At 37.4% G+C, this 13,125-nt stretch overlaps 1 non-coding gene across 1 annotated transcript; it reads right to left on the bottom strand.

The window, feature by feature from the left end:
• Nucleotides 1-12,413: 12,413 nt before the first annotated feature.
• LOC141843712 (small nucleolar RNA R71) lies at nucleotides 12,414-12,520 on the bottom strand. The gene has a single exon (XR_012603050.1). It is a non-coding gene; the product is annotated as a small nucleolar RNA R71 (small nucleolar RNA).
• Between the last annotated feature and the right edge of the window lie 605 nt (nucleotides 12,521-13,125).

The following is a 13,125-nucleotide window of genomic DNA, read 5'->3' as shown; positions in this document are numbered from 1 at the left end:
ACTGATCGGCTTCAATGGCTCTTTAATATGGATTTAATTAACCAGCTATCACCCCATCAGTAGTCTATCAGTCGACTGCACCATCACTAGTAGACTGATCCCAGTCGATTGATGGACTCGACTGATTTTTCTATTTGGTCACCAGTCGACTGGTGAACAGTGCCAGTCGACTGATCCATCTACAACCTCTGTGTGTTCTTCTGATCAACCACTAGTCGACTGCATCAATAGTGTCACTCGACTGATCAAGTTGAAACTCCTTTTCCAGCTTCTTCTTCAGCCCTTAGCCTTGACGCAAGCCTTCAAACGCCTTCCAAAAGCCTCGTGCCTTCCTTGCACTAGCTTGAGACGTTTTTCTCAGCTTCGTCGTGCTAAGTCTTCCTTTCCCAAGAGGCCGCGCCTCCGGGACTTCATCCTTTGCCAAGAGGTCGCGCCTCTGGGACTTCACCAAATGCCAAGACTCCCATCTTGATCGTCAGCTTGTGAAGTTTCAAAGATTGACCACCGAAAACTACATCGGTCATCTTACGAATACGATTCTGGAGAACGTTCCATCAATGTTGTGATATTTGCCTTAGAAAAGGTGGACCACCAAAAATTGTCGGTGATATCGCGACAAATGTTGTTGCATGTTTTCGATTATTAGGCTTTTCTCTCGAATTGATCGTTATCGATCATCGGCTAGTATTGAAGACGATGATAAGACTCATGGCTTCGGAAGCCGTCCAGATGAGAGCTTGACGTGGATCACCAGTAGAGGCGGAACTTCGACAAGGACCGCTCGATTGATGTCAACTTCACTCAACGTCATCAATGAGGTACGCGTAAAATAAATTATTATTCTAAAAATTTTAATTTTCAATCATGTCTTGTACTATGTTATTTTCTGCTTTGCATGCGTGTGTTGTAATAATTTTCTTGTAATTATTATTTTATTTTCGTTGCGCACGTTTGCGAAACGTGTAAACACGCGCATTGCACCAAGATGATCCCAACAGTGGTATCAGAGCCTGATAGTGCAAGGTATACGTGTAAAATAATTTTATGTGTCGTAGTTAGTCATAAATCTAATTAAGGAAATTTTAATAATTTAATTTAGAATTTTTAATTATAGAAATTTCCTAATTGGTTAGGAGATTTCATATTAGAAAAAATTATTTCCTAATTAATTAGATTTTTTTAATTAACAATTTTATTTTTTAAAAGAAAATATTACAGTTTAATTTAGAATTTTTAATTATATAATTTTTTAATTTATTAGAAAATTTAAATTAAGAAATTTATTTCTTAATTAATTAGATTTTTTAATTAAAGATTATATTTTCTAAAATAAAATATATGATTAGATATGAAAATTTATTTTCTAATCTAATTAAAGAATTTTTAATTTGTGAAATCAAATTCTTAATCATATTTTATTAAATAAGATTTACGATAACTATGGCTGGAAGTAGTCATAATTAGTTGCATTAATTATGTCATGTCATGTCATTTGCCATGATTAGTTGCATTAATTATGTCATGTCATTTATTGTCATGTCATGTAGATAATTTCGTTATTTGCATGAAAAGAGGATGAGACCTGAAAATCTCTTACAAATTATTAAAGTTAACACCTTCCGTTAATATGGTTAGAACTAGAGTTTAAGTTCTTGTTTGGGTTGTTGGACTCTCTCCAAGCCCGACTTGAAATTAAATATGTTTGAACCATCGAGATATGATCTCATGATTAGCAGCTGCTTTAACTTGAAGCGTTGATTTGTTGGACTCTCTCCAAGGTCAATGTGGATAGAGGTGAAATTGGGTGTTATACATATGATGTATACGTGTTAATGTGTTAACAACCCGATGTTTATGTGAACATTCAATTAGTTGATAGCATAATGTGATAGTTATGTATACATGATACATAATCGGTATATGATACCTACCATTGTAGCTAAGAATGACTTGTTGGACTCTCTCCAAGGTTGTTCTTATCTATAAATGGATATCAACCCATTTGGAGAGTACCTACTATCTCCCAAATTCAAAGTAAGGGCTTTTGAATTCGTAAAATAAATGAGATCAATTAATGTATGTAAATTGTTTACAAAATCATCTCTTTTATATGCTTGATTGTATTTCTAGATTTAATTGATTACGCATGTTGTCTTTTATTGCACATAATTTAGGATATCAATAAGTTAACTGACCCTAATTTTGGACTGGTATAGGAATTTAAAAATTGTTCTCAATTCTGAAATTATAAATTTTATCTTGAGTCCGTAAAGAGAAAGTAGACATGTGATGTCTCTTCTGCTTGAGGTATTTTCATAATTGAACATCATACTATTTTCTCGTCCACTCGGGTATTGGATACTGAGTGCGACTCTTATATATGTGATAATATATAGGGCCTAAGGAACAATAAAAAGACTTATTTTAGAGTTAAAAAATTATTATATGTTTTCATTTAATAAAGAATATCTTTTCTATTTCATGCTTAAATAGAAAGGGTTCGATTTGATTTTAGTAACAATTATTGTTACCTAATTTCGAATGAAGTTCTTTATGAGACTGAAATATTAAGTAATAGTATCTATGTGTTATATATTTATAACAAGGCATTCAATATCGAAACGAGCAACAAGCGTGCTCGAAAGGATAATCAATTAAACTTCTACCCGTGGTGTAGGATCGAAAGTTTGGACACATGCTAGAGGGGAGGTGGGAGAGTTGCTTGGCCTGATGTGTCTATCCAATGCCAACTCAAGCACAAGGAGGTTATAACTACTTCATTACCCTTTATCGATGATTGTTCACGCTTTTCAATTTTTCAAAAAACTTCGAGTGCGAAAGCGGAAGCAATTAAACAATTTGCGTGGAAGCAAAAACAGAGAGAAAGTAAAAGAGATTGACACGTTTATTTTTACTTGGTTCACAGCGCAACGCTGCTACTCCAAGGCCCACGGTCCTTGACCGTTTACGTTGGGTAATCCACTAAGATACTTGCCCCTTTCCGGCAGCAAGTATATCAAAAATCCGATTACAAAACTTGAGTACAAAGTATAAACAGAATTGAATTACAACTTAAGTTTTCGTTACCAAACTTTCGCTCCCCGGAGTTCGATTTCGGCGTCTCGGTGTTCGGAACAGTAGCTTGAAGCAGGCACAACACCGACGTCGAAGTTGGAAGTCACGGGAGTCGCGGGAACGGAGTTTGGAAGCTTTGGAATGGTGTGTTTCGGCTGCAGGTCGCGGACTGCTTATATAGTCGACCTGAGTCGACTCAGATAGCGATCTGGGTCGACTCCAGCGCGCGTGGCAGATAAAACTTGATCGGCTTCGTCGCTTATCCCTCCTGAGTCGACTCTAATCTCGTTCTGGGTCGACTCCAGTCGCGGTGGCGGCAGCGGCGATAAGTTTTGACCTTGAGTCGACTCAAAAGCTCACCTGAGTCGACTCCAGGCTGATTTGGCAGAAAACTCGACGCGCTGACTCCGGATTTCGGCTGACTCGGCTGGAGTCGACTCCAGAACCCATCTGGGTCGACTCCAGACCCGAAAACCCAGTTTTTCGGCCGGAGTTAAGCATTCGTCGGATTTTCTTCCTACACAAAAGTTAACTCACAAATAACATGTAAAGTATTTGAGTCGGTTCACCGAACCAACTCCGAGTTTTAACTTCGGATCTCCGGTGAGATCCTGGGTTAGACCGACGCCTACTGTTCCTCGTAGGAACACGTCCTCACCCACTCCCTCGGGAGAATTTACCTGTTGCCAACCGAGTCCTCCTGACCCGTTGGACTTGTGCTCGGCTCTGTCGTTGCCCCCCAGGACTTGTAATGCAACTGATCCTCCTGATCAGTCCATTCTTCTGCTGCAACTTGGTCCTCCTAACCAAGTCCAGCCTTCTACAACTTGGTCCTCCTGACCAAGTCCAGCCTTCTGCAACTTGGTCCTCCTGACCAAGTCCAGACTTCTGCCTGGTGCACTTTGACTCTGCCAAGACTTCATGCCTAGCAGCACTAGGACTTAACCTGTTTTCTGCAAGCTCAATTCAACCTGGTTAGCCAAACCACATACTTAACTTGATCCTAGTTCCATAATCAAAACTCAGGTTCGATCTGCTAGTGCTTCCTGCACTAACAGTATATATATTTAATGAAATACAAATCTGAAACCTTTGAAAAATTTAAAGAATTCAAAATTGAAGTAGAGAAATAGCTTGACAAGAGTATTAAAATACTTTGATCTGATCTAGGTGGTGAATACCTAAGTCAAGAGTTTTGGGATTATCTAAGAGACAATGAAATATTATCTCAATGGAACACCAGATACACCTGTGCATAATGGTGTATTTGAGAGGCAAAACTGAACCTTGTTAGACATGGTGAGGTTAATGATAAATCATGCAATCTCCCTAGAACATTTTGGATAATGCACTTGAGACGACTATTTACTTGTTAAATAGAGTTTTGACCAAGGTAGTCTCTGCTATTCCATACGAGATATGGAATAGTAAAATCTCACTTATCTTACTTGAAGATATGAGGTTGTCATACTTATGTGAAGAGGATTGTATCCGATAAGCTAGAAGCTAAATCTAATAAATGTTTATTTGTTGGATACCCTAAGGAAACGAGGGATTACCAAGTATATTCTCTCATGGAACAAAAGTGTTTGTTTCAAGGCATACCGTATTCCTAGAAGAGTTTCTCTTGCAGGAAATAGTGGGAGTAGATGTAACGCCCGAAAAATCTCAAAAATAATTTTAGAAATATTCTATGATTTTTTTAAAATTTTAGAATATTTTTCTAGAATTTTTAAATTAGCGGAAGTAGTAAAAATAAATAGGAAGGAAAATGTCCAAAGCGGGATTTAAACCCGCGACCTTTAAGAATTTGCAACCCTTAAAAGATATCCAATGACCAAGAGAGCCAGCAGGTCTGTTCCAAAAATGAAATAACCGAAATTTAATTATAGGCGAGTTAGGTTTAGAAATCACTTAAAATAAATAGGAAGGAAAATGTCCGAGGCGGGATTTGAACCCGCGACCTTTGAAAATTTACAACTCTTAAAATATTTTCAATGACCAAGAGACCCAGCAAGTCTGTTCCATAAAAAAAGGAACCAAAATTTAATTATAGGTGAGTTAAGTCTAGGAATCAATTAATATAAATAGGAGGCTTAAGAGAAGATTTTGATTATATTCCAAAAATCCTTTCCTCACCTCTCGCCCAGAACGCCGTCGCCCCTCTTTTCTCCTCCCTCTTGGCGCCCCAAACCCGAAGAACAAGGATTCCGTCCCCTAGGATCACAAGGATGGTTTTCGGAGAACTTCTTCTACAAGGACGCTCCCCTCCGCGAGAAGAACGCGTAGACATAGGAAGATCGCCGAGAAGATCTTCTTCTCTAACAGAAGAATTGTAAGGAAATTAGCGCAGAAGGTAAGTACCTCTCACCTGCAGTATAAGTAGCTCCGTTCGTATGCATAAATCCATAGTTTTAGTTATTCAAAAATTTATGTATGTATGTGGAGATTAGTTTCTCTTACAGAATGTTTATGAAAATAAATTACCTTGCCTCAGTAATTATGGACTCGAGTTCGTCCATGGGTGGGCTCCGAGATCGCCCCTAGGCTCGAGATCGCCTAGTATATGCAAGGTTAAAGATAAAGAACTAGTAAGAAAGTATTTTACTTTTGTTTATGGCATGTGCTTGGACCCGAGTTCGTCCATGGGTGGGCTCCGAGATCACCCCTAGGCTCGAGATCGCCTTGTAGTACCCTAATGGGTTCGGGATTAACTACCTCGGATCTATTTTGGGATGCGCGCATAAGTAGCACAATGCCGGGCCCACAGCAGGATGATTACTATTTTCACTTATTATATGTATAAGTTTTCAAAAGTTCATTACTAACTTGAAGTGAAATTAGTCTTTAAAATCATGTTTAGTTCAGTTATGATTTTAGTCCATGTGCTTGTTATGATGCGTATACCATGATATTTATCTAGCTTATTTGTTTCAGTAGCAATAAATGACAAGCATGAAGATATTTCCTTTCATATTTTTCAAAAGTATGATTTTAAAATATGCATCGTTTTGTGAGTAGGATGGTACTTGATAAGCTTTATGCTTATAGTTTTATTTTCCTTGTACTACAGATAAGGGCAAAGAAAAAATTCGAGTAGCGGAGGCGGCAGAGACGATGCGAAGTGTGTGATGTGGTGGAACTTAGAATAAAGAGCTTTGGGAACTTGCATCATTAAGAATGTTAAAGACTAGTCTTTATGAGTTGTTTATTTTCCGCACTTTCGAATGTTAACAACTATAGTAGTTCTATGTATTATTTGATAGTTGGTAAATTACAATAGCATGCTAATTAGTAGTGAAAGGTAAGGTTGGAAGTTACGGAACCATTTTAATGCCAACATGTTATTTAGGATAAATTCAGATGCTAGCATTGCTTAGTTTTAATGCCAATTTGATACCCTGGCTAGGTTTCTAAATCCATGTTTAGAAATTGCTAAAGTATGTTTAATTGCCATTATGTTTAAACTTTATGTTACGTGTTTGAGAGCATGTGTTCACTCAATCATCACATGGCAAGAAACTAAAATTTATAGTAGAGTTTAGCAAGTATAAGTAACATATCGCCTTGGGGTAAAAAGGGCGGTCGTTACAGTAGAGTTGAATTTAGTGAAGTTCAAGAGACTTAAATAGACATTAATGAGATACTTAGTCAAGAACCACAACCAATTACTCATAGTGATGAATCATCGGCTGAACCTTTGGAGATAACCTCTTCGTAGATCCAATAGGACACACAATATTCCAGAGAAATATGGATTTCTCATAAGTGAATCAAATGATGTGTTACTCATTGAGGATGAGGAACCTGATTATGAAGAAGTTCTGAAAAGTTCATAAAGGGATAAATAGTTAACAATCATGTAGTCGGAAATGAATTTTATTAAAGCCAAGTTTAGAACTTGGTGGAATATCCATTTTGGTGAGGCAATCAAAGAATTTGATTTCTCATGAAATATGACAAACTCTTTGTGTATAAGGAGATTAGTAGGAGTGCGTTCATATTTCTATGATTATATATTGATCACATATTAATAATAAGAAACGATATGCCTGTTCTGTAGTTGATTTGCTCAAATTTGTCATCTAAAATGAGTACATCAACTAAAAAATGAAAAGAGAACTAAGCATTGTAACCAGAATTGCTAATACGAAAGTATTAAGAACAAATTGCATCAACAAAGTAACTAAATGCATCAACAACCAATCGAGTGAAAACTAATGACAAACAACATCCAAAAAACTATAAGAGGGAATTAAATAAATAGTTAACATGCAAAATCAAATTTATGTTCAGAAATGGAAAATAGAGTGAATCTCTCTCTGTCTCTGGCCAGAGGTGGATGTGAAGCAAAGTGAACTGCAACGGAAGGTGCGGCGAAGGAAGGAATCCCCAACTTCGATGCAATTCCCTGTAGATGATGTGGGTGGAAAAGAGAATCCCTCTTCTCCTCCAAGCGATGTCGTCGAAGGAAGACAATCTCTCCCACTCCGATGGCTGTGGAAGATGGTGGCGAAAAAAAATGGAGATGGATGAAGGTCGGTGAGGGTGGCGGCTCCTAGCTTAGATCTAAGAGAGAATACTCTAGCCCTCCTCTATATTGAACCCCTTTGAAACCTTGAACTGACTGGAGTAGTAAGACTTGAACTGAACTCAAGCTGAATGAACCAATCTCCACTGAACCGGACTCTAGTTAAATGATCCAACTTCATGGCTCTTTAAGTATCCTACAAAAATACATTAGAAACATTAGACCCTCAAATCTGTAGGAATAAGCAATATAGTCCAAAATAAGTTCCTACTCGTAAAATATGTTAATACTCAATAGTTAAACAACGAAAGGATAAAAATATCAAGTATCAGAGCCAAAATAAATAGTAAAAATGACTATTATCAATTCCCCCACACTTATTCTTGCACGTCTCAGGAAATCCAAGAAAAATAAACATCTCCCTAAGTAACTCATATCAATGTTTTAAAGAAAGTAAAAGGTAGTTACTTAAGACTATCAAGTTTTCATAGATCAAGGCATAAAGAGATCCAATTCATACATAAGTCAACAAGCATGGTGATTTCAAGCACATAATTAAACTAAACTTGATGTAATCCTGACAAGGTATATGGTGATGCTCTCACTCTCAATAGTATGTATGTAAATGGAGTTCCCACTCAATGCAATTCATGATGTTTCACTACCATATGCTTGCTTGTCTCATAATTTCCACCACTATAAACACAAGTGTCCATGACTTCAAAGGCTTATCAAAATGACAATGAAGCACAAGAAAAACAGATAAAGAGATGACATGAATATGGAAAAGAAAGATATTAAACAATAAACTGTTATGATATTAAATATGCCCATAAACAATACTTACAAGAAATCCAATTCCTTCTCCCTAAAAAAAAAACTAAACTCTCATCCTCCCTTAGATGCACATCAAAACCTACTAATCATCATCACACTCCACTTCTAGAAAAATTGCACAACATATTAATTTTTTTTTCCTTTTATTCTCTTTTTTTCAATAATTTTTTCCTTTTTTTCATTTTTTTCACTAAATTTTTTTCTGTTTTCTTTTTGTTCTTATTTTTTGTGTTTACATTTTTTTCCATTTTTTTCCTCTCTTTCTTTTCTTTTCTTTTTCAACCTATTTAAAAAATAAAAACCTATCTAAAAATATAATAAAATAAAAATAAAAACCTACCATGATATGATGTGCTATTAATACAAGTTTCTTAACAACATCAACCAAATCTTTCTAAACAAAAAATATGGCTTCAAAGAAAATAAAGCATGGTTCAATCATGGTGATCAAGCACGGCTCACTCATGCTATAAATTGTATCTAGTCTCATTTTTTTCAACCACATCTCCTCCCCCACACTTAAAATTTGACCATCTCGAGCAATAAATTCAACAAGATAACAGTAAATTGTTTCAGTCAAGGTGTACCAAAGAAGGTCACATAGAGTAAGGGTAAAAGAAATGAAACTATTAGTGAGGTAAAAGAAGAGGGCATTTACACAAAGAGAATTACAAAAGTGTAGATAAGATAGCCTTCATCATCATCACATAACTTATGATATTGTGGTCTTAAAAAGAAGTATAGCAAGTTCTAGAGTTCCACAACATGAGTGCATATCACACAACAAGGAGAAAAATAGTTAAATCCTTACTAGGTGTATAAAATCATCAAATAAAGTCAATCAATTAAGATCCATTACCACACTAATGACCATATGAATGTAAAGTATCTAAGCATGCCATAGAATCTAAAACTTGATAATCGAACTTAACTAACTTTCACATCTCCTAAAGAATGGTATGAACACTTAAGGAAATGAAACTACAATTCGAAACACTATGTGTAAATGAAAAACCAAGTATGCTACTCACAAAAACATGAATGCAAATAAAACAAAATAACTAAAGCAGGAAAATAAAAAGAAGAAATGAATGAACTCAAAGAAGAAATGAATGAACTCCCCTCAAGTTGGGTAGATGGGGTTATTGAGTTTTTCTCATTCCATCACCGTCTGCACAACTCCATCATAAAATTTTTTCAGACGATGTCCATTCACTTTGAAAGTCCTCCCATTTTCCGAGTCTTGCAACTCAATCACTCCATAAGAAAAGATATGAATAATGCAGAAAGGGCTTTCCCACCTGGATCTCAATTTACCTGGAAATCATTGAAGTCTAGAGTTGTGCAATAAAACCTTGTCGCCTACTTAGAAATTCCTTCCGCAGTATATGCTTGTCATGATATACTTTGATTTTCTCTTTATAAATCCGTGAGTTTTCATAGGCTTCAAGTCTTAGTTCCTCCAATTCTTATAGCTGTAATTTCCTCTCAACTCTATCTCGATTCATGTCCAGGTTACAATGACTGCCCAGAATGCTTTGTGTGCTATCTCTACTGGTAAGTGACATGCCTTTCCAAATACGATCCTGAATGGTGACATCCCAATTGGTGTTTTGAAGGCAGTTTGATGTGCGTAAGATATATATACATTTCTAATATTTACATTACACATCTTTCTGTATTTCGTGATTATTTCTTACGTTTGTCACATTCTTTATTTATGCATTAGGCGTGTTTTCTCCATTTTATGGTTCAGAGGTCTACTCTTGTTTTTATGCTTTTGTAGGACGAAAATGGAGCGAAAAAGATGAAACGGAGAATTAACCGAAGATAAAGTAAGATAGGGTCGTGCCTCCAAGGCACGACCGTGTCTCAAACTTCAAGGGGTTGTGCCCCCTAGGGCACGGTCGTGCCTCACAACCATGTAGCATCACCAGGGTCATGCGTCACCAACAGAATAGCAACTGTCCATGATCGTGCCCATCAGGCACGGCCGTGCCTCCATCGTGAAAGCCATACAGAGAGCCAACTGCCCACGGTCGTGCCCACCAGGCACGGCCGTGTCTCTATTCCAGAGCTGAGCCAGAGCTTGGCTGTGCCCATGAGGCACGACCGTGCCTTGGTTTCTAGAGAAGGGCTTGTGTCTGGCCGTGCCTCACAGGCACGACCATGCCTACTTCTAGAGCTGCAACAAGGTGTGGTCGTGCCCCCTAGTCATGGCGGTGCCTCATTTCCAGGGGGTCAGCAGCCCCTGGTCGTGCCTACCAGGCACGGCTATGCACGGCTATGTGACGGGGGCGTGCCACCAGTGTGCCATGGGCCGTGTGGCGAGACACGGCCGTGTGGCGAAGGGTTGATAGTGGGGGCATATAAATACCCCCTCTAAATGGCCCTAAAAAGGGGGAGAGACCTGAGGAGTGAAGGTGAGCCACCGTAGACTCCATTCGAAGCAAAAATCGATGATCCATCTGTCATTTTGGGGCTACTCCGCCGCATCCATTCCACCGTTGACGAGGAGCTTGCAAGGCGAAGAAGAAGACATTCATTGATAAGTTTTATTTCCTTTATTTAGGATCTAAAATGTATTTCTTCACCTCTTCTTTGCATTGTATCCCCTCCGTCATGGAGTAGAACCTTAGATTCTAGGATGTAGGAGAAATCGAGGTGTATTATGGATGATTGTCACTATGGATTTGTATTTACCATGTTCTATGATTTATTTATGCATTTTGCTTCATAGATATTGTGTCTTGTGCTTATTTGATGATATACATGTGAATGGTGTGAATCTATGAGGATGAGTTGTGGTATAAGGAAATCTTAGGATCATATGATCGGGGTGCCTTGTGACAGAAGGTGAACCTTTAATCGGACTTTTCAAGGAAATTCTTAGATTGCAATGAATCTATGTGAGAGATAGCTAATGGTTATTGATTGTTAGGGAGAGGTCCTTAATTAGATAGCCGGTGACAGGGGGTAGGATACTAGTAGTATGCTAGAGTGCCCGATGACAGCGGGAGAGCTATAACCAGGCTATCTGGGGTCATCTCAAACTAACAATCGTAACGATAGAGGATTATTGATCTATTCCGAGTAAACCTGACGAGGTCTAATTGGATATTTTGGTTAGAATCTCTGTAAATGTATGAATATTGAGGAATGGTAAGGAGTCTATAGTCAATCAAACATAATCTCGAGGGATCCAAAATCCTAGGATCATTTTCTCAAATCCTGTCACTAGTTGATTTACTTCGATTGAGGTTTAGGTGCTCGACCATGCTCTTACTTTCCCCATCTCAACTCAAATTTACGTGATCTCTCCACTCTTCTTGTTATTATTTAATAATTGATTCCTCGGTTCCTGTGGTTCGATATCTTTTATTACTTGATGATATTCCGTATACTTGCGGAGTCACATCAAGTTTTTGGCGTCGTTGTCGGGGATCATGCATAATTTTTCACTAAGTCTTTACATTAAGAGTTTTTCCTTCATTTATACATTTATTTCCATACAATTCTTATATAATTCTATTACATTCTTAATTGCATAATAAGAGGCCTAATCAATTGTTCTTGGCTCTGTAGGAAGGGAATCGAAAAGATGGATCTACCGCTGAAGAGTTATTCCTCACCAATTTCAAGAAGATCATTGGATCCTATCGTGCTTCCACAAATCTCTGCTCTAAGCTTCGAGATAAATCCAGGTCTTATAGCAAAAATTCAAGAGGTTCAATTTAAGGGAGTCGAAACAGAAAATCCTTATACTCACCTCATAGAGTTTCACAGATATTGTAACACCGTGAGATACGAAGGAGTTCAACCCGAGTTCATTTAGTTATTATTGTTCCCTTTCAATCTCTGTAGCTTAGCCAAGGATTGGATGTATTCATTGCCATCTAAAAGCATCAAATCATGGGACCAATTAGAACGAGCTTTCATAAATAAGTTCTTTCCACTAAGAAAGGTGATGATTTTAAGAAACAAGATTCTGAATTTTCAACAGATAGAAAAAGAGTCTTTATGTGATGCTTGGGATAGGTATAGAAATATGCTTCAACAATGCCCACATCATGGAATTGAGGAGTGGTTGATATTGCACACCTTCTATGTGGGACTTTCTTTTGAAAATAAGAGCATGTTAGATTCAGCTGCTGGTGGATCACTGTTGAATCAGAATAAATCAGATGCATATGAGATTATCACTAATTGTGTCAAATATTAAAGATTGGGCTATTGATAATAAGGAGGTACTTTCCAAAAATATTTTTGACACAAAATCTTTTGAAATTCAAGAGGAAAGGGAAGAAGAGGATACACCGGTATTCAGTGATGTCACTTCAGAAGAATCCATTTCCCTAGATGATACAGCAAATGTAGAGATGAAAGATTTTGAAGAAGATGATGAAGAGTTTGGTTGTGAGTTTGAAGATCCAGTGGATGAAAGAATATGATATTAACTTTTAAAGGTCAGCACAGAAGAACTAAAACAAAAAGAAATTTCATCCACTGTTGAACTGAAACCCCTTCCATCCAACCTCAGGTATGAATTCCTTGGGGGCAAATTCGACATTCCCTGTAATTGTAAATGCTGATCTAGATGGTACCTCTATTCGAAAATTATTGGAAGTATTGAGAAGACACAAAAAGACAATTGGATATTCAGTTGAAGATTTGAAAGACAT

The sequence above is a fragment of the Curcuma longa genome, chromosome 12, assembly GCF_044706935.1.
Source record: "Curcuma longa cultivar G26 ecotype Majalengka, Jawa Barat chromosome 12, ITB_CL_G26_1.1, whole genome shotgun sequence".
Taxonomy (NCBI): domain Eukaryota; kingdom Viridiplantae; phylum Streptophyta; class Magnoliopsida; order Zingiberales; family Zingiberaceae; genus Curcuma; species Curcuma longa.
This window is presented reverse-complemented; position numbering and strand designations above follow the sequence as displayed.